Source organism: Podarcis filfolensis (assembly GCF_964270895.1).
Source record: "Podarcis filfolensis genome assembly, chromosome: 8".
Taxonomy (NCBI): Eukaryota; Metazoa; Chordata; class Lepidosauria; order Squamata; family Lacertidae; genus Podarcis; species Podarcis filfolensis.
In genome coordinates, this window is record NC_139611.1 from 791,581 (window position 1) to 814,417 (window position 22,837).

Consider the following 22,837-nt stretch of genomic DNA (forward strand, 5'->3'; position numbering starts at 1 on the left):
ATTCTGGGGTCGTATCTCCACAATAAAAATGAATGTGTTGCCTAAAATGCTTTTTCTATTTCAAGCTATCCCAGTAGTGGACAGTGCAAAACATTTTAAGACCTGGCAGAAAGATATAACAAGATTTATTTGGCAGGGCAAGAGGTCAAGAATAAGTTATAAATTATTGACAGATGGCAGAAAAAGAGGAGGCTTTGCACTGACAAATTTAGAATTGTATCATGAAGCTGCATGCCTATCTTGGATTAAAGAATGGCTAGTATTGAAAAACACTGACATACTGTACTAGACCTAGGGGGCTATAACAATCGTTTTGATTGGCATGCTTACTTATGTTATGACAAGGTGAAAGTCCACAGAGACTTTATGAATCATGTAATAAGAAGGTCCCTATACTCAGTCTGGTTAAAAAACAAAGGTATCCTGGAACAAAAGACACCCTGGTGGCTATCGCTGATGGAAGCCATGACAATAAAAAAAAGGTTAACATCATGAATGATTGGGTTACATATAAAGAAATTCTCTGTGAAGGAGGTAACCGATTAAAACTCAAGAACTTTGAAGAGTTATGAGGGTCCCACCAATTCACATCCTCTAGTTAACCAAGTAAATAGTGGCAAGACCTAGCAAACGTTGGCTGCTCACACAGTCCTTAGGTACTGTGAGGCCACCGGATCCTTTCCCAAGAGGTGTAGATTGGCCTCTCCTTCAAAGGAACACACTGGATGTAATACAATGGGCCCCATCAATCTGTGACCAAAAGGGGGGGTGGGGCTCAATTATGTTGTAAAGCAGGAGTTGCCACCGTGGTGTCATTGCATGCAATGGTGCCCTTGAGGTCTTCCTCTGGTGCCCAAATAGCCCCTGCTTTGGTCACATGGAGGTAGGGGAGCTGCTGCCCCCGCTTAAATCAAGTAAATAAATAAAAATACTTAACTAAAAGTAGAAATTGTAAAAAGATTTTGACAGATTTTTCTGAGCACTTGGGGCCAAAAGAAAGCAATTTAAAACAACTGTTGCTGAGACATTTCATTCCAAAGCTGCTGCTAACAAGTGGGTGTCCTGCCCCCCCCCCGCCCCCGCCCCCCCGGCCATAAATCCTGGCTATGCCCCTGGCTGGTCATGAGATGGTGAGGGGGGCTACCCTTTTTTCCCTTAAAAAGTGCTGCAGGGGAAAGTTGGAAGACTGACACACTTTCTTCCAGCTCAATGTACTTTTCAGGACTCAGATTAATTCTATTGGCTCTGAGGCTTCCCAGAACACACATTGTGTGGGAGTCTATGGAGTTTTACTCAGAGCTGACCTTTTGAAATCAATGGAGCCTAGATATGTTCATTCATTTCAGTGGGTCTACCTTTGACTTTTTCTGTCTCACTGGGGGTTTGGGGGGGGCTAATTCCAGGGAGGGAGACGGGAAGTGACCAGAGTGGAGGGTTCCCCCTGGCACTAGCTGAAAAAATCTGAATGGGCCCACAGGCTTTAAAAGGCCAGCACCCCCTGCCCATTCGCAAGGGACCCCATGCCATGCAGACACAGGGAGGGAGGGAGGACCCCCTGGCCTGCTCTTTAGCTTGCTCTGGTTTTTATTCCTCTTCCTTAGTGGCTTGTTATGAGTTTGATCCTGCACTCAGCTTCCCCTCACTCACAATTTCTTTCAAAAACAAGAATGCCACATGTGGCTAGCTTGAATAGTCCAGTTGCTCTTGAACCGTAAAAATCCTCCCTGTACATTTGTGGCCACAGGGCCATGCGTGAATGGCGCTTGAAGTGTTCACCGTTGAAAAAGAGCAAGCGAGCATTTCAAGCTTCACTTCTGCAATCATCCAGTTGCACTTCACTGATGCTCACTGGGACCAGCTCTGGCTTCGAGGCTGCTGATCCCTCCGTCATTTCCTCTCCTGACCCTCCCCTCCCCCATGCATCCAGCCCTGACCCAGAACAACCAGCATGATCAATAAGAGGGACTCATGCCTGCTTTCCAGTGACTGGCTTAACTCTTTCCTCACCAGAGGAAGGCCATAGGGATTCTTGTGCTGAATCTCATTGAAATGTTGGCTAAAAGGAATAAAATTGCATTTTAGTGCAAGCTCATTCATTTGTCACTCAGATACATCCTGGTTCCTCTCTTTCAATTTGGGTCCTTCTCTTCATAAGGAATATGGATATTAGAACAAGAGCTGTGCAAAAAAAAACACAAAAAAAACTGTGGGGTTTTTTTCTACCATCAGTTGATGGGGGGAAATTTGCACCTGAAAATTAACAAGGGAAGAGAAAATGTAAGCGACATTCTCATAGGTGGGGACGGAAATTAGCTGCCTTATACCAAGTCAGACCATTGGTTCATCTAGCTCAGTACTGAGTACACTGGCTGACAGCAGCTCTACAGGATTCCAGGCAGGAGTCTCTCCCAACCTTACCTGGAGATGCCAGGGAATGAATATGGGACTTTCTGCTTGCAAGGCTTGCAAGGCAGACTCTACCACTACGGGCTTTTCAGTGCACTGAACTTGTAAGAACTTGTGAAGCGACCAAGGGCAATTTGTGAGTGTCATTCATTCTACAAATTGTTTCACCAACGTTCTATCCTCTGCAGCCTCCCTGGGTGTCCATGCATCAATTGAAGCCCAGGGAAAGACATTATTAAGTTACTCCTCCTGTGGGGCTTTCTCAGATCAAGAAATCCAGGCAACCAGGGAGGCTGCAGAGCACTGAAGAACAGAACAGATATTCTCTTTCTCTCTCTCGGATGAACACACACACACACACACACACCCCCCTCAACCACACCTAGGGATGGCAATATGGGAAAATGGGATTGGTTCTCTCAATATCTCACCCCCCCATCTAAATTCAGTTCTCTAAATTTCTGCTGCAATTTGTGCTGCAGGGAAATGTTTATTCTGCTAGGATATGCTTTCGAACGCTGTCAGCAGCGTGTCAAGGCCCAAGACACCACTGGCATGGTGTGACTGGGGCTGTGGGGACAGCAACCCCAGGCGCATGATTCTGAAGGCACAAGAGGGTACAATTTAAGGAATGGCAAAAGATACTATCGAGGTTATCTTATAATAGATAAAAAGGAAAGAGGTGGATTTTCAATGCCAGATTATAAACTTTACTACGAGGCATGACAACCATATGTCAGGAGTGCTCTGATGGTGTTTCCTGCTTGGCAGGGGGTTGGACTCGATGGCCCTTGTGGTCTCTTCCAACTCTATGATTCTATGATTCTATGATTCTATGATTCTATGCATCCTGCCTGTGTTGGTTGAAGGAGTGGATAACTTTGGAAAATACGGATTTACTAGACTTAGAAGGATACGACAACAGATTTGGATGGCATTCTTATTTTTGGCATGACAAAGTAAAAGTTCATAAAGGGTTCCTAAACCATGTGATAAGAAAGATTTATGAAGTGTGGGACAGATATAAAAATCTGTTAGAACGGAAAACAGCAAGCATGGAGGCTTTCACCAACAGAGATATTGTCTGTCAAAAAGTTGAACATGGAGGGAACCTATGGTGAGATATTGATGGAAACCGAGAAAGGCTTAAAACTGAAACCATATGACCAAATAGAGAAAGTACTTACGGGTTGGTTGCAATATCATCAAGTAAATGATATATTTAACGGAGACAAAAAAAAAAACCAACAGGATTTGAAAATAAAAAAATCGAGATTCCAAATCGAAATGCTGGAGAGCAAAGTAAAATTGTTATCAAAAATGTACAATTTTTTGTTAGAATGGTATACAAAAGATGAAGAGATCAAAGAAGTTATGATAAAATGGGCTATTGACTTTGGGTATAATATTGAGTTTGAATCTTGGTCAAAATTGTGGAATGAAATCTTAAAATTTACTGCACGCATGGCCTTAAAAGAGAATGTAATGAAAATGATGTACAGGTGGCATTTGACACCGGTGAAGTCAGCCAAAATGTATAGGATGAGGAACAAACTATGCTGGAAATGTAAAGAGAAAGACAGAGATTTTTACCATATGTGGTGGACTTGCAATAAAGTAAAGGTATTTTGGGAACTGATCTACAATTAGTTTAAAAAGATGTTTAGATATACCTTCCCCCAAACAGTGGCGTAGCGTGGGTTGTCAGCACCCGGGGCAAGGCAAGTAATTTGCGCCCCCTAACCCATGGATTTGCGCCCCCTAACCCGTGGATTTGCCCTAACCCCAGATGTTGCGCCCGGTGCGGCCGGCCCCCCCTGTACCCCCCACGCAACGCCACTGCCCCCAAAAACCAGAAGCATTTTTGCTGGGTTTGATGGGAGAAGAAATTGCAAAGATAGATCAAAGACTATTTATGCATGCCACGACTGCGGCAAGACCTTTATTAGCCCAAAGGTGGAAAATGCAGGAATTACCAATGATCAAGGAGTGGCAGACGAAAATCATGGACTATGTGGAATTAGCCAAGTGACAGGTAGAATCTGGGACCAAGACGACAAAAAATTTCAGAGAGACTGGAGTAAATTTATTGAGAATTATTGTAAAAATCTGAAGATACTAGCGGGATTGAAATAAAGCCTGCAATGAAAAACCTGAAAAAACTTTAAATCTTTAAACCAAAGAGTCTAGATTATAAGGATACAAAGATCAGAAGTTGAGGATTTAAAGTGATATAAAGACTTGAAAACAAAAACCTGTTGAAGGGATGGAGGGAAGTCACGAGCTCAGCAGTGCAAAGAGTTTATTTTGTTTGTTACTGTATTGCTATGTTGGAAATGTGTTAATTTTTTTAAAATTAAAATTACTTTTTAAAAAACCAAAACATTTGAAGGTGGACTTACCTAATTCACAAACTGAAACTCAGCCGTCTTTTGAAATCCACAATTCTCTAAATTTTGCAGTATAGTTCTCCAGCCAAGTAAGGTGTACACAGACACACACCTGGATAAAAGTGTACTTAAGCAATGCACACACAAAAATTCATTGTTTAGGGGATATAGTTTGCAACAATGTAAACAAAAATATTTACATTATGGAGAAATTCACACTAAAATGCTGGTGAATTTTCACGAGGACTTTTTAAAAAAAGAATTTACAAATTGATGTAGAAATGCAGAGAACAGAGGGGAGCCAAAATTGACAGATTCATCTGCTCGCACCTCTGGTGGCCTTGTGGTAACTTAGTAGTGAGCTCACTGCAGGGGTGAGATTCAGACCAAGAAATCTCCTGGCTCACCACTTGGTCCTTTGTCCACTTCCCATTCTGGCGAAGGAGTTTTGCTCACTGGCAAAGCTCCTGTGCAAATGGTCCCAGTTCAGTGGAGGCTACCACTGCCCACAGCTACTGGTCAGGATTGCTATGGAGCATCTCCAGTGCCAGCAAATGCCAGGTGCTTGTGGCCAACCCAGAGGGATCTATTTTCCTTCTCTTCCATATGCTTTCTTATCTTATTCAGTAGAACATCACAGGTCACACAACCCGACGTGAAACTCTCACAGCAACTGGGCATCACATGCTGAAACATGGACCGAGGAGGGTGACCAAGATGGTCAAGGGTCTGGTCAAGGGTTCCTAATGAGGAATGGTTGATGAAGTTGGGTGTGTTCAACCTGGAGGAGACTGAAAGGAGATATGATATGATATCTCAAGGGCTGTCACATGGAGGGGGGAACAAGCTTGTTTTCTCCAGTTCTGGAGGGTAGGACTCGAATCAATCACTTCATATGACACGAAAGGAGATTCCGACTATAATATTTAGGAAACCTCTGACGGCAGCCCTGTATAGGGAAGCTTTTTAAGGTTTAATGTATTACTATGTTTTTATATATGCTGGAAGCCTCCCAGAATGGCTGGGGCAACCCAGTCAGATGGGCAGGGTACAAATAAAAAAATTAAAAATGACGATGCTGCTGCTGATGATGATTAGGAAGAACATTCTGACAGGAAGAGCTGTTCGACAGTGGCGGTTGTGGACTCTCCTTTCTTGGAGGTTTTTAAGCAGAGGTTGAAAGGCCATTTGTCATGGATGCTTTAGCTGAGATCCCCGCATTGCACGAAGTTGGACTAGATGATCCTTCTGAATCTATGATTCAACTGAAAGCACTTAATAGAAGGCAGCCTTCTTACCTCCTAAGCCCTGTTAACTACCGTTTGTGCCCCCAGGCGGAAGAATAACCATGAAGCAGAGAGGGGCACATCAGAGTGTGTGGCCAGGGATGCTACACATTGGTGCATTGAGAGGGGTGCTAGAACAGCCCCTCCTCCCCAGCCAGCAAGGCCCTATGATGGTGGGGCTCATGTGATCACAGCCATGCTGACCAGGGCTAATGAGAGCTGTGATCCAAAGCGCTGGTGGAAGGGCTCCCACTTGGGGAAGGCCACACTATAAGGAAAGAACAGCAGTTTCATTTCCATAGGAAAAAATATGTTCTCTTTAGCCACCTTTTGCTAAATGAGACAAAACCGGTGATCAGGGAAGAAACAAGAGCATTGCAGTTAACAAGAAATTAAGCCAGCAATAAAATTAGAGAGGAATTAGGAATGGCTCCCCGGGGAGTGTTTCCTCAAGTCAAGGTCATTCTGTGAACTAGATATCCCTTGACAACTTTATTTCCTTCTAATTAATAGATATGTACGTGAGCAGCAAGACTCCCAGAGAAAACGGCACCCCCCACCCCCGCAGCCAACCTTGAGCCCCATGTCTGCGTTTTGGCTGCGCCGGTCATGTTACCTGGCAGCTGGCGCCAGCAGGGGCTCCTACTGCTGGGAGGAAAGCAAGAGCATCAGCACATTGAGCAGACGCAGTAAAAGTGCCAGCCGGCACTTTCATGCCAAGGTGACCAGGAGCGGACAGAGCTTTGGGCAAAGCTGCAGAGAGTCAAACATCAAAGACTGGGGGACTCTTTCAGCAAGGCGGGGGGAGGTTTTGTGCACCCTGAGGGCCACCTTCCCATCTGGGCAGCCTTTCAGGGGCCACATAGCAGTGGGGGTGGGTGGCAAGAGGCAAAACTGGGCAGGCAATTGAAGTAATGTTCACCTTTGCCCAGTAGGGTAGTTTTTGCACACTTTCTCTCTCCTCCATCCAGGCAGGCATTTTCAGAGTTCAAGGACACATTCCAGGAGGCTGCAAACAGGGCAAGGGTGGGCTTGGCCTGGGGAGAGGGGGGGTGGCTAGGGTGGCCTGGAGAGAGTTCCAAGGGCCACAGAGAGAGGCCTTGAGGGCCACTTTAGCAGTAATCTGCCTCATTTGGAGATGAAACAGGGAGGGGGGGTTACAAGCATGATAAGATACTTGCTACAAAATAGCAGGGGTGAGCCAAAACTTACTTGCCTATTCGGCACAGTAGGAAGGGAGGGAGACCCTTACTTGTCCTCCACAATGTCACCACGTGATCAATGTGATAGCTCTCTTTTCGTTTACTGAAGCCCAAGCCCCCTGTTACTGAGATGTAGGGTCAGGATGCTGTCCATTCATGAGGTAGCCTCTGGTCAGATGGTGGTCATCCACATCTCTAACACAGGAATGCAGAAGGAACAGCAGGCAAGGAGGGGGCAGGGCGAGAAGAGCCACGAAGAAAACAGGCAGCCGAAGGGGAGGTACCAGAGAGCACTGAACAGGTTCAAAAATAGTAAATATGCCTAAAACCTTCTCCAGAAGAGGAACATTGGTAATTTCAAGGGCAGAAGCAAAGTGCTTCCTCTCTCATGCCTCCAAATACCGCCCTTTACTGCTACTCTGAAAACAGAAATAAGATCAGAAGGGGGAGGGGATCTACACACCTCTCTATAGCTGTTGGTGAGTGACTAGTCCCACCACAAGTATCTGGTGTCTGTGGAGGGAGCACCCGGCTCATAAATTCTCCCAGATCAGATCTGCCCATATTCCCTGGAAGAGTTTCTATGACAAAGATCTGGCTCATCCGTGCAGTACATCACTTTATCTCTTGCCATGTGATTGCACTGAGCTGAATCGGCTAAGTGTCTCTGTTACAAGCATTCTGTTTGAGTTGACATTGGACGGTACAAATGTTCTTTCCTTGGTGATTAATGTGTGATGGCTCATTTTCACACACACGACAAAGGATGAACTTGCACAACCAAAATGCAAGTAGTTTTTTAAGGAGAGTAGCAAACTGTAATGGGCATCACATAAAAGGACCTGTGCTCCTTCACGCTCCCTCGCTTATAGTCACCGTTTCTGTCTTTTAGTTATGTAGGATATAATCACATTTTAACTACTAGTGTTTATCCCTTACCTGTTTTAAGTCTTATTTGCTCAGTTTATCCTCATATTTTTAATCTTATGCTGGTCTGTGACCAAAATAAAGTTTGATACTGATACTGATACTGATACTGAATGGGCATCACAAAAGGGGAAGGGGCTGTTGTCTTTGTCCATAATTTGAGCACTGCCTACATGGTCCAAAACATCCACTGTCCACCTTTGCCTCTGATCTCACCCACTACTGGAATGTGGCCTTTGGACTGAAAAAGGTTCCCCATTCCTGAATTACACATACCCAATGCACAGCAACACACAGCCTAATACCCAGTTTGTTAGGATCAGCATGACCGAAATCCTACGCATTGTTTTTTCCTGGGAATAAACTCCATGGAATCAGGAGAGGTTACTTCTGACTGCAGAGATTCTACTTGTAAAAATGTGTTAAGAAAATACATTTGCCGCACTGAAACAAAATCTTTAGATTTTAATAATAAATGCAAACCATATTGCAATGAAGTGCTACCATTTAAAATGCTAGCCTGAAATAGAAACTCCATGAAAGAAAAGGAAAAATATCCATCTTCTGCTTGATTGTTTTTCTGATTCTCTGGCTTCCTCAGTCCTAATCTGTCACAAGCAAACTTGAAAGACTCCTTAACACCTCACATATGTGCTGGAACAAAAGATGTTTGTCAGTTGTGCTGATGATCTGGCAAATAATGGCATCACTCCTGCTCTGAAAAAAGTCCCAAAGCTGAGTCCCACTGTACTACACCATTGCAAAAGACGGGGCAGAATTTCCATTCAGTTTTGCATTTGAAGGCAAACTTACTTAATTTTTGCTTTCTGGAACCATATGGGAATCAAAACACTGCCATCCTTCAACATTCACACTTCGTCTAATCTTGCAGTGCACTTCTCCGGCCAAGTAATGTGTATAAAATGCATATTGTTGTGAGTTTGTGGGTGCAAAACACCCTAAATAGCCAGACCTGTGTGCATTAAGCTGTGTGTTAGACACCTTTCTAAACCCTAGGAATCAGGATGTGTTAAAAACAAATTAGATGATAACCAGAGGGCAGGCCATTAAATAAACCAAGCATGGCCAGTGAGATGGCCAGTGGATGGGGCCCCTCCCTCCCTCAGCAGTTGAGTTATGTGACCGGGAGACACAAAGCAGCAGACAGAACATGATGTCTGCTCGGATCAAGGGCTGGACCTATGGAGGAAGCAAGACCCTCCTGGAGTGCTGATGCTCATTTCCAAAAGAAAACACAGACCCTGAGTAAGCGTGACTGGAATCTCACATTGCTCAGAGATTGGCACGGGCTGCAACAATATACTAGGGTAAGGTGTTAATAAAAATGCACATATTAGCAGAAATAGCAAAAGCATGTGCTATATTTTGGGGAAATGATCTGCAAAAATGTGTACATTAGGCAAAATTGAAGACCATTTTGAGAAATTTGCATTAAAATGCTGGTGAATTTTCATGAGAATTGGGGTGTACCTGCAGGTGTGTGCACACAGGAGAACAGCGCTTGCAAGTGATATAATTTCTTTCCAGGGCATACTGTGATCAAGCCACAGCTAAAAACACAGCAGCAAGGACTGGTTAAAAAGCTGGCAACTATTAGGACAAGGAGGCAGAAATAGGTCTCCTGCAGTTTGTAACAGATTTAACAACAACACAGTCCTATTTTAATCTCAGTTGTTGGAGATCTGATGGGACTGATTCAATTGTTTATTTAAAAAGGTGCATGGATATAACACATGAATAGCAGAAGGCATGTGTTGAGATCAACAGGATCTGAAAGAGTATTATTCTCCTGCCCTCCTTCTCTCTCTCTCCCCCCCCCCGCCCCCCGGCTGTGGGGTTACATCTATGCCGGATGCAACAGCCATTGGGAGGTGGGGAGGGGGTGAAATCAATGCTTTGTAGCAATATGTGGGACTGCATTGCATTTTTATGAATTATGAAATGCCCAAGGCAAGCCCTGAACGTCAGACTAACCTAAGTTGGGAAACAGAGCTTTGGGGTGAGCCAACATGAACCTGAGAATATTATCATGGAGATAGAAGTATAGTTTAGGAAATATGGAGCATAGAAATGCTTCAAAATTTACAACAAATCAGCCTGTTTCTGGTCTGGGCAGGTTCTGCCTGTCCATGCATACATCTTTTCCATAGTATTTCCAATTATTAGCTGCATTTTAAAAAAATAAAGCCTCATGAAGATGCATATTTAAAATGTTCTTTCAAAATACTATTGAAATATGTACTTTATCTCAATGTATGCATTTCTAAACAGTGCACATTTTAAGAGCATTCTGGTATCTTTCTGAGCCACAAAAATGGCTCAGAATCCAAGACACTCCACAGACATCCAGATCCACATGTTGGTCCCTGATGTGCAGAGTGGATCAGTTTGCTTCAGGATTCATATAAATCAAATTATGTGAGCATGCCTAATGGACAACAACTACTACAACAACATAACCTCAAGCAAACCTTCTGTCTTGCACAAAGGCACAATCTCAAAAGCTTCCGATTCCAGGAGGCTTCAAATGTAAAACATGCTGCCCCTGGCAATTTGGGGAGAGGGGACTGAATTAAGGACTTCTGTATAGAAAAAAAACCTGGAAGCTGACTATAGGGAGAAAGGGTGATAATTTCACTGGGATGGGGGGGGGTCACAGAGAGACTGGCCACAGAGTAGAGGAAAGAACAAGGTATTTGTCTTTCCAGGTGACTCTCCAGGGATTGATGGAAATTACTCAGCATAACACAATGCAAGCGTCAAGGGATAACTATGGGCCAGCCCTGCGCTTGAGGATGAGACACAAAAGCTGCTGTTTAACAGGAAGACTTTATTATACAGTCTAGCCAAACTAGACAGCATCTTAAAAAGTAGAGACATCACCTTGCCAACAAAGGTCCGTATAGTAAAAGCTATGGTTTTCCCAGTAGTGATGTATGGAAGTGAAGGCTGGACCATAAAGAAGGCTGATCGCCGAAGAATTGATGCTTTTGAATTCTGGTGCTGGAGGAGACTCTTGAGAGTCCCATGGACTGCAAGAAGATCAAACCTCTCCATCCTTAAGGAAATCAGCCCTAAGTGCTCACTGGAAGGACAGATCTTGAAGCTGAGGCTCCAATACTTTGGCCACCTCATGAGAAGAGAAGACTCCCTGGAAAAGACCCTGATGTTGGGAAAGATGGAGGGCACAAGGAGAAGGGGACGACAGAGGACGAGATGGTTGGATAGTGTTCTCGAAGCTACCAGCCTTGGGAGCAACACCACGTCTCTTTGCATCTTGTCACTCAAGGTATTCTGGCAAGGGGGGCTAGCAGGAAGTGGCACAAGGCTGTCTCCACAGCTTCCCACCAACTGCACTTTGGACCAAGAGCCAGCAGACATATCAGGAACCCCATCCCAAACATTTCTAAATGCCTTCCGAAAAGAGCAGAAGATTTGCACTCTTTTCCTTAGAGAAATGGTGTCAAGAAACTGGAAAAGAACCCATGGAAAGCTGGGTCTTTAGTGGAAGACTGACAGTATGAGTTAGAAGCGGCTGCTTAACACTTTCCTGGCAAGCTGCTTAGTTCTTTTCTCCCACAAGCAAAAAAGTAGTTGAGTAGAAAATTGGGTGGTGGGGAAGAACATCAGAAGATGGATCAGGCCAAAAGGAGTCCATCTAGTCTAGAGTCCGGTTCTCACCTTGGCCAACCAGATGCCACAACGGGAAGCCTGCAGCGGGCAGCTGAGTACAGCAGCAGCAGCAGCAGCACTCTCCTCACTTGTGATTCCCAGCAGCTGGAACTTATGGCAGTTCTCCAAGGAGCTCCAAGTGGCATACATGGTTCTTCCAATCCTCATTTAATCCCAACAACAAGCCTGTAAGGTGTGTTAGGCTGAGGGGCAGAATGACTGGCCCAAGGTCACCCAGTGAGCTTCATGGCAGAGCTGTGATTTGAACCCTGGTCTCCCAGGGTCCAGTGCTCTAATTGTTACACCACCCTGGCTCTTAGGATTCAGCCACCCCTACACACTCCAACCTGATTTTCCATTTTCCTTCTGGGGGTGGTAGGTGGCAAGGAGAGAATCACAGAATTACACATAAGGCACAATCTGGTCCTAAATTTAGAGAGCTGCAAAGATTACCAGAGGGAAGGTGAGGGGGGGCATTAGGACACCTATGCCTTGATGCAGATGCAGGCCTTCAGTTTCTGTAAGGAGGTGATGACAAAGGAGCAGCGTCAACTGCTTCACCTGAGAGGTAGGTTTTGAGCAGAGATTTTAAGGAAAGCTGGCTTTGTGCTAAAGCCATAAAGGCTACACACGCACCACACATTTAAAGACTGCAACTTCCTCCAAACAATCCCAGGAACTGTAGTTTGCTAAGAGTGCTAGGAATTGTAGCACCGGGGAATATAGTTCCCAGAATTCTTTGTGCTTTAAAAGTGTGGTGTGTCCACGGTCAAAGTCTGCATTGGTCTCGGGCATGATGAAGAAGGGCCGTGACTCAGGGGCACAGCATCTGCTTTGCCGGCAGAATGCCCAAGCTGGTCTGGGATAGCACCCCCCCACACACACACACCCTGAAATCCTGGAGGGCCACAGCTAGTCATTGTACGCACGACTGAGCTACAGAGGTGGACCAATGGCCTCTCTCAGTCTGAGGCAACTTCCAATGTTTCTAAGAGGGTAAAGGAGGTAGCAGACTTTATAGATTAGGCACTCCTAGATGTTTATGCAAGTTCCAGGTTACACCAGGGATTCAGAGATGAAAAAACACCTAACAACCAATTCTCTGAATTTGGCAGTGGGGGGGAGGGGTACCCACCCTTCTCTAAATTGCCAGGCCCACTTTCTTGTCCCCTTCCGTGCCCCTTTACTCACCAACCAGTCTGATGAAGAGTTTTGGAAAACGCAAAAGTTGCTTAAAATTTTGTGACATTTTGGCTGGCCTAATAAAGTTATTCGGGATGCGGGGGGTGCTGTGGGTTAAATCACAGAGCCTATGACTTGCCGATCAGAAGGTCGGTGGTTCGAATCCCTGCAAAGGGGTGAGCTCCCATCGCTTGGTCCCTGCTCCTGCCAACAGCACGTCAAAGTGCAAGTAGATAAATAGGTACCGCTCTGGTGGGAAGGTAAACGGCATTTCCGTGCGCTGCTCTGTTTCGCCAGAAGCGGCTTGGTCATGCTGGCCACATGACCCGGAAGCTGTACGCCGCTCCCTTGGCCAGTAAAGTGAGATGAGCGCCGCAACCCCAGAGTCGGTCACGACTGGACCTAATGGTCAGGGGTCCCTTTACCTTTACCTTTAATAAAGTCATTGCCCTTCAGTGAGGTCTTCGCAGGACACAGCTAGTATGATGTAGTGGTCAGAGTGCTGGACTAGAGCCTGGGAGACCTGGGTTCAAATCCCCCTCTCAGCTACAAAGATCAGCTGACAGACCTTGGACCTGGCACAGTCTCTCAGCCTAACCCAACCTAACTCACCAGTAGGAAAGGAGATAAACAAATACAAGAAAAACTGAGAAGATACATAGACAGCCCCCAAACAGAGCATTCTGAAGGTGGAGAGAGACTGGTGTGATTTAGGATCTTATGTTCATATACACTCCCCATTTAATCTTCCTCTGGCTTTCCCCCAATACCTGATAACCTCCTCAAAAACCTACTGAGCAATCACCAACTGGAACTCTTGGGTCAAACATGGCAAAGTGCGTCTCTAGAGCAACATCCATGACGGTTCACACCAATAAATCCTGAAACATGCAACAAGAAGGATTTGCCCCAGGAATGTTGGCTGTCTCTACTATTGCTGTGCCAAAATTTTCTCCTACAGGCCCCTGCTCATCAATTAATAAGAAAGCAAATTGTATTTGAAAATTATGACCAGAGAGGGGAAATTTCAGTGAGATTCTCATGGGTAAGGTACAGAGTTATAGTTGAGCTCACCTTACTTTTGAATTTTTGTGAGTGGCCTTTCTCTTGGTCCACAGTTCATCTCACCTGTGATCTGTACTCTGCTGTCTTCCCAGGTGCTCACACTTCAATCAGAGCCCAGGGGAAGAGCCTCCCAGGAGGCTTTTTTGAACCAGGAAGTGTAGGCAGCTGGAAAAATGCTAACTGAAAATAAAAACACAGGTGCAACACTTGACCACCTCACAAGGGCAAGGGCTCAGTCACAGAAATGATAATGAAATCACCAAGTGTGCTGTGAAGGAAGCAGGGGTGGGGGGTGGGGAATGGAAGTCTCTTTCACAGAGGCAGAAAACATCTGAGAAATCGAGGCACAAATTTCTGCACAGCACTTGTTTCTAGATTTTTTAGCGCACTCGCCATCCTTCTGACCTTCACCTGCTCTGCTGCACACTGCTCTCTGTCAACGCCACACTTCCAGAGCTGCAGCATGGAACACCTACAACAGATTCTGCCACCAGACTTTGCTCCCACCTTTTGCACCACTTTCCCAGGAGGTTGTAGAGGAGGTTTTCTTCTTGTTAAAATATCTCTCCCCCCCCCACACACACAAGAAAGGTGGGAAACATCCAAAGGTATAATAGAAAAATAATTTATTGTATTTTATTTTAAAAGTTTATTCATTGTGTCACTGTTTCCAGTGGGAAAAGGCATGTATAAAGATTAATTACTCAACAGTGTTATAATCTAAAAAGGAAAGAACAGAAAGTCAATGTTTTGGGCAAACTTTTTTTTTAAAAAAAAAAACACCTACATGTTTTCCTTCTGTGAATTAGTACAGCTCTTGTTTTTAGATTCACTAAACATCCTCTAGCAGATAAGGTAATTCTGCACAGACCTGCAGAGGAGGAGAATCACTGCGCCGAGCAAAAAGTATCTTACAACATCATCGCAGCAAGACTCCAGACTGTCTTCAAGGGGTAAGATTTAGAGAGGTGCAAAATTATCTTGGGGAATTTTATGAGACCTGCTAGAATTGTCGTCTTCTTGTTTCCCCCCGAGAGAATCCTCCAGGGTTGCACCAAGACACCACATTGCCAAAGCAACATTCAGCAGCATAAGGCTTGCAGTGCTATGCACATCCACCTGCAAGGAAGCCTCTGATAACTCAGGGGGACTTACTTCTGAGTAGACATGCAGAGGCTCAGAGTGCGCATTTGACTTGACTTCTTCCACTGAAATCCACCAGGGCTGCTGCAGCTGGCTTTGGAGCAGGTTTAAGGTGGCCAAATGCGGAGAGGACAGACAGGCCTCTTGCCACACCTCTCATCAACTTCCTACACACCATACACTGAAAGCACATTATGGCTTCCCCCAGTGACTCCTGGGAACTTTCATTCATACCCCACAGAGACATCAGAGAGTTGTGGAGTTTGAAGGGATCCCGAGGACCCTTGCAATGCAGGAATCTCAACATGGGTCTCCCATCCAATTTGAAACCATACTGGACCATGCATAGCTTTGCAAATGTGCTAGTGGTTTTATTGCTGCACAATTTGCCCTGTCCTCCTTTGCACCTCGCCAGCCAAAGTGGCCCTTTACTTTTTTAAAACATTAGAACAATATATTTATAGCTTTTAATCATCTTATGGATATCTCCTTGATAGCTTCAGAGAGGCAACCCAGAAGCAAAATGGATCATCAACTGGCGGCTCCGAGAGCGAGGCTGAGCCAGATGCAGGAAAAGGGCTTGTCTACTTCTTCTACTGACCTGTGTGGTAGGCAACACCTCCTGAAGTTCCCTCGGCTACACAACTACTTTGGGGATTGGACTAGATGACCATTTGGGTACCCTTCCAACTCTGTGATTCTATGATTAAAGGTACATAAGCCTCGTCCTCATTTGCTGCTTCTGGGCCACCCTACTGAGAGCACTGCCTGCACTCCCTGCCCCCACCAAACAATATGCCAGAGGCGAAAAGTGCAGAGGGAGTGGCATCTGAGGCAAGGGGACTTGCTTAGCACTCCTTTTCTTGGGTGGATCAGAACATCTATGGCCCACCAGGGCTCTCCCCAAAACTAACCCGCCAACTCAGACCCCTCACACGAGAGCAATTTAAAAAGTGATCCGGGTGAAACTCCCCCATGCCTGTGCTGCAGCAACCCTCTCGGCAGGTGAGCAGGTGTGATCTCTGTGCTGCCACAGTTCCTGCTGCAGCTCACTCTTCAGCTACAGACAGGTATTCTCCCCATCACCCCCACCCAGGAAAGTGAGAGATACCCTTTGCTCCTTTCTCAAGCTCCGCCCCCCATCCTCCTGTTGTTCTCTTCCTACAGCAGATGAGTCATTTGTCTGCAACCCTCTTTCAAAGCATCTCTCCTAATATTCTGTCTCAAATCAAAAGCCTTTCCCAGTTGGCAGCCGAACAAATCCTGCAGAGTCTCCGGAAAGCAAACACAGACTCTCAAGGAGGAATCCGTCCACTGCCTTCAGAAACCCGCAACTCTCTTACGCTTCGTCAAATGCTCTGCTTTTGCCCATCCAATGGAGCCACTGATACAGTCAAAGATTGGGGTGGGGTGGGGGAGGAATCGCTGGGGGCGAGAAGATCGCCCTGCACTCTCCGACTCTCTCTGCCTTTCTCTCTGGCCTGCGGGGGGTGAGGCTGCCTGTTGAGGCATATATGAACACATTTGTGCAAGAATACACACACGCGAGGGGGGGGGGTCAGGGCAGCAAGCAGCCAATTGCTGTTATTCTTTGTTAAGGCTTGTTGATTGATGGTGCTGATTATTGGGAGTATTAGCATTTCAGTTTCTGATCTGCCTTTCACCCAAGAGGTCCCAGGGTGGGCTTCAGAAATTTAAAACACACAATATTAAAATCAGTGCAAAGCTAATGCAATTAAAAGAAGGTGACGGGTCCTAAAATATAAGATCTCTGGTGCCAGGATGAAGAGGTGCATCTTCAGTGTTTGGATCAGTTCAGGTTGGAAACATCAATGTCATTCCTGCACCTGACAAAGTGGAAAGCCCTTTCTTAGGGAAAGCCTGAGTCTGTGCACAGATTATTGCTTGTGTGGGAGGAGGAGTGGTCTTCCCAGAGAACCTGCATGCAGAGGCATCATTGGCAATGGTGTGCTCCCTCATCCTCCTGTGGTTGCTGAGCAAATAGGTTCAACAGGTTTTGGTAGTGCTTCAAAAACCTGCCTCACCCATTGGAACTGGGCTTGCAGCTGACAATATAAAAATGAGCATGCTGCAGCAAACATTGCCTCCCCCAGACCACTCTTAAAGAAGACTCCTCATTCTCCAGCCCAAGAGTATATGGGACACACCAGATCAATCTGAGCAAGCATACTCAGGCAGTGCTGCTCTCCATTCCTATATGGATAAGCAAGCCAATATGGGGAGGTGAACCAGAAACCTCACTAACCCATCAGCCTGGGACCACAAATGGACAGGCCATAGCTCAGAAGCAAAGCATTTGCCTAGCACACCAAGTGTCCCAGGTTCAATCACCAGCGTCTTCCCTTGATATCAGGCAACAGGGAAGGAACTTTGCTCAAGATCGTAAGCTGCTGGATTTCAGAGCAGATGATAATGCTGGGATAGAAATGCAGACCAGCGTTCTAAGTCAATGTAAGGCACGTTCAGATGCTCAGCCCCACACACATGGCTGTGGGCTTGGCTTGGGTGCAGATTTAACGTTCTGTTTGCCTCAGACACATGTTGAAAGCTGGTTTTATTAGGTAAAAGGACCCAAGTTCAAATCCAGCCCATTCCACCTATGAAAACACAGCTGCTATAATATTGCCCAATCTGTTTTTGCCCTGCCAGGCTGTATTCACGCATGGGGCATAAGAAAGCCATTGCCCTAAATGTCCCACAATTGCAATTCAAAAGCAAAATCTATCCTGGCTAGAACATACTTTCTAATGAGAACTGGTGCTTTCTACCCCACATTGGAAATGTCCACACATGCGCTGAAACAGTGTGAGGCTCATGGCCATTATATGAAGCTGCATGTGTGAAACCTCTTCTCCAGTCTTTTGGTTTTTATCCTTTTTCCCCCAGCCCCAAGTTCCTTAAACTGAGGTTTCATATTACTGAGGGTTGGCAATTCAGAGAGTGAGAGTGGATACCCTTTGAATAATAGTAATAGCAGTAATCATCCTCACCTGACTTTTCTTTAAATAAGTAACCTTAAATATATTTGGCTGGTACCGCTTTTCCTAGGATGGGGAGAGGTGCTGAGCAAATATTTACCTATTAAATTTCTGTGGGTCAGGGCTCTTAAAGACACAGGAGCAAGCCCAGTTAGAAAAAGACAGCATGCATACCCACCATAGGCACCCCGCTGAGGTGTGCTCTGAGCTCCTGCCTATATCCAGGCTGACAGCATGGACTCAACTGCACAACTGCAGAAGCAAAATGCCAGGAGCTCTCTATACCCAGCCCTCTGTGAGCCACTTCAAGGTGGCTTGGGGTGGGGGCTCCAGAGGATCACAGGTTAAGTGCAGGACAGGCATGCTCAAGCAACATTTGCTATCCCAGAAGGGGATAACACTTTGCACTTGGGGTCCTCTTGATGCTGCTGTGCTACAACTCCCAGAAGCCTCAGAAGCCAGCGTGGCCAAGGATGAAGAGTGAAGGATGGTGGGAGCTGGAGTCCAGCAACATCTGGGAGCCCCCACAAACCTGGTTTAGAAGCACTGTGACAAAAAAAGCTTTCCCAAATTCCTCCTCCTGTTGTTTTAACTTCTAAGTGCAGGATGCCCTCACTTCCTTGCAAGAGTGGCTTTCTAACAGCCCTTGAATGGTCCCTGAATGTCAACATTTTTTGACTTGCAAACCAGAGAGCACCGTTGCATGGCTGCCTGTCTGCAGACATCTGCAATGTACTAAACAAACTTCACGTGGACAAGCCAGGATCTTGGGGACGGACCAGTCCAAGTTTGACAGCTCACACGAGGCCCCCTCTAAAGTTCTGAATTCAAATGGTGCCCATATTTACTCAGGAGTAAGCACCACTGAACACAGTGGGAATTACTTCTGCATTAGCACACATTGGAGGATTGCATACTTTAAAAAAACACTCACACACATGCCAGGTCTAAATAGATTTACCTCTCATGGCACAACAAGGATGATCAGACTTGGCAACGCTTTGGACCTTGCTGCTGCTGCTCACTCACACACAGCATTAAAAATGCTCAGACTAGTAGTTGCTGCTGTTTTTACAGGCACCTACACTGCCAGTCCTACACATACCCCTGCCCCGCATTACCCCCATCTTAAAGTTAGGAAGGGGGAAGCAATACAGAGGTACCATATTGCTGCTGCTGTTTTTCAGGCAAAGAAGAGAAGCTAGTAGACCATTTTCCTTTTCCACACAAGCGGCAGAAATTTTCCTAATAAAAACTTTTCTCTGGCTGCTAAAGCATCACAGACCCAGACCATATGATCCACCCAGGTGGCAGTACCTTTTACCAAGGAAGACAGGAAGGAGGCAGCAGGAGGCAGTCCAGGGTTGATGCTACAGCAGCGTTCCACAAACACCGGTGCTTAGATTCCTGCTTCCCCTCTCACTCTGCAGCCAGATCTTTCAGCAGCCCAGACCAACTGGGCTGGAAATGCATTTAGTAATTATTTGCCGGATCTCAAGCCCCACCTCCAGGGCTCCGATTGGTTGGTTGATCCTGTGCTGGCCCATCTCGGCTTTAGTGCAGCCTCCCTCTCCGTTTAGCTGCTGTTGTTATCAAGAGCGTTGGGGAAGGCTAATTATGTGTTCTGTAGACAAGCTTTGGATCTTGCGATGTGCCGACTGGTGTCAAGGGAAACAAAGGAAGTTCTCCGAGGTTGGAATGGAAGCAGGTCACGTGCCCTGCGAGCCCCTTTGAGAAATGGTAATCATGTCAGCTCCTCAATAGTATATTCTCGTAGCAAATCGCATTGGTGCCCAGCTGATTTCTGCAACCTGCATATTTTATGCAAATCGAGCAAGTTTTGCATAATTTATTGGGGGGGTGTTTGCTTTTTTGTATAAATTTACACCATTTCTTCTGACCATGCAGAGGGACAAGATATTATAAGAGACACTGAAATGCCTGTTTCTGACAACCGGCAACAGCAAAACATCCTTGAGCTGCCCCTCAGGCTTCAGAGATCTCAGCAAGTGTCACCTGCCTCTGCAGGAATCTGTAGATTTCACTTTCCCTGACTTTCTCATTTCCCACTTGAGTTTTCCACATTTCCAAATCAGTGAGCAATTTTCCACAACTTTGTTTCCTAAGATAATGCATTCTTGCTTCTCATTTTCACTAATATGTGCATTTCTATGCACACTTTACTCCAGTAATTTTTGGACTCAATCATTTTTGGACTCAATACCTGGCTGGCTGGCATCACAAAATTCACAGAAATGCACATTTCAATGTACAGCCGTGTTTTGCTTCATGTATTGTTCTGGAAAGTGTGAGTTAGGTCAATTTGCCCTTAAATGTGTACTGAATTGTATTTCTTTCCTATCCTTATTCTTCACAGCCATTAGAAGAAAGTTACTTCTAAAAAACAGAAGCTGTAAATCTCAGGAAGCCACATAGTATATTTTCTTCCATGCTCCCCCTCCAAATCAGAGCAGACCCTCCCTTTAGATCTTCTTCATTTTCTGCTTTTAGCGTCACTTTTTTTCATTCTGAAACTTGGAAGAATGTAGGAAGGTGCCTTCTAACCAGGTCAGACTATTTGCCTATCTCCCCCAGGATTCCCAATTCTAGCCTTCTGCAAGCTGATACCCTCCAGATGTTTTGGACTACAGTTCCACATGCCCTCCAAGTGTCCCAATTTTCCAGGGACAGTCCCAGAATTACAGAAGCCATCCCAGTTTCTGATTTGATCCCAGAATATCCCGGTTTTCCTTTTTCCTCCCCTCCACGTCTTGGAGAACAATTAAAAGTGGTGGGTGTGGGTGCAAAAACGGAGTCCGTTACAGAAAATAAAATACCTGCACCAAAGGAAGGAAACTGTGAAGCAGGCATACGAAGTCCTTCCTATAATGTTGAAGGAAAATGTAACCACTTTAAATCATTTAATTATAATGCTTCAACAGCCAGCCATTGATTCCTTTATTGTAAATGGAGCCTTACACTGTCTTCTCAGAAGTATTCAATGGAGCTTACTCCCAGGTAACTGGGTCAAGCCTGGGCAGCCTTACACTGCAATCCTAAGCATTTTTCCTCAGAAGTAAGTCCCACTGAGTTCAATAGGATTTACTCTGTTATGTTCCTAATCATTCTAAGTTGTTGCTGTTGATGATTAGATAAGCACTAAGTAAAGCTATCTCCTTAGACCCTCAAAAACCCAGGGTGGGTAGTTTGAGGTTGTTAACACTCAAAAAATAGTATTTATGAAAGTTAGGGACGAAGGCTATACAGTGTCAAATTAATGTAGTTTGGCCCCTCACTTTCCTCATAGCATGTTTTAACATTTCCATGTGAGCGAGATGCTGAACACGCTTATACCAATGTGCAATCAAAACTCCCAGGGATGTTTTCCAGTCTCCAGATATTGTTGATGTGGCTGCAACCAAGAGGGATTTATTGAGATATTTATGGAGGCGTTTAGGGCTAGTGAAAATAGAAAGAAGAGCTGAAGGGGCTACTTTTGGGGTGACTTTGTTTGCTATTTTAGAAAATCAAGCAAAGATTCAATCCCAAAAGCTACAGATATGGGGCAGAACCACCACATGTGGAAGTAAGAGCCTTGTTCTGAGGATTTGTCTATGAGATTTTTCCAAGCTATGTAGCTTTCAAGGGTATAGTCTCAGGTACAAGTGGGGGAGAAATTCTATTCAGTTCACATTTAAAGGTGAACCTACCTTATTCACACTTTCCAGAACAATGCACTAACCAAAACACCAAACTGAAATCCTTCAAAATTCACTCTTCTCCAAATTTTGCAATGCAGTTCCCCTGCGAAATAAAGCATAGAAAAATGCTTTACTGGGGTAACGCGTCCATAAATATGCATATATTAGTCAAAATAACATACAACATGCTTTATATTGGGGAAAATGCTTTTCAAAGAAATGTATTTTAGGCAAAATTGCATGCAAAAATGTGTATAGCAGGAGACATTTGCACTATAATGCTTGCAATTTTTTTTAAAAAAATTAAAATTTAATTTAATTTTATGAATTTAATTTTTAAAATTAAAAACTAAATAAATGCACAAACTGATGTGGAAATGTGGAGGGCTAAACTTCAGGTCAAAAAAATGAGTGGGAAACTGAAACTGACAGATCCACCCAGCCCTAGGCACAGGTATTACATACCTTTTACAAATGGATTTTATTCTCCGTATTCCATCAAGAACACTCTCAGTCATGAGCAATCTCCAAGAAAGGGGATAGCCAAGGCACAGGCAGGGAAATTGAATAAAGAGGAAAGCTATAGGCAGGGAACTGGCAAAATGGGCTGGAGGGATACATAAGGCTAAGGTCTCCAGAAGGATGAATCCAGCATTTTAGCTGAAAATAGGGACATGCTTGTACTCCTTTGAGTCATTCCTTCATTCACTGGTGTATTGGATTTCTAACACATCTGTCACCATATGATCCCGGTGATGAGTTACAACAAATCAATGGCACAATTTAAAACCAATAGAGAGTATAGTACCAGGTTTCCCAGGCCAGCACTGAAAAGACTGCACT

General features: G+C 45.0%; 1 protein-coding gene and 1 long non-coding RNA gene across 6 annotated transcripts in view; both read right to left on the reverse strand.

Annotated features, from left to right (window-relative positions):
- Positions 1-20,043, reverse strand: part of ZMAT4 (zinc finger matrin-type 4) — a 220,670-nt gene extending 200,627 nt beyond the window's left edge. The window contains exon 1 of one of the 5 annotated variants that reach the window (XM_083629663.1): positions 19,611-20,023. The gene's annotated coding sequence lies outside the window, so the exon portion shown is untranslated. Of the gene's footprint in view, positions 1-19,610 lie in introns of all 5 variants that reach the window. The other 4 variants (XM_083629665.1, XM_083629664.1, XM_083629662.1 and 1 more) reach the window with 4 other exon arrangements.
- Positions 1-22,837, reverse strand: part of LOC310769935 — a 416,479-nt gene that overhangs the window by 330,749 nt on the left and 62,893 nt on the right. The window lies entirely within an intron of this gene.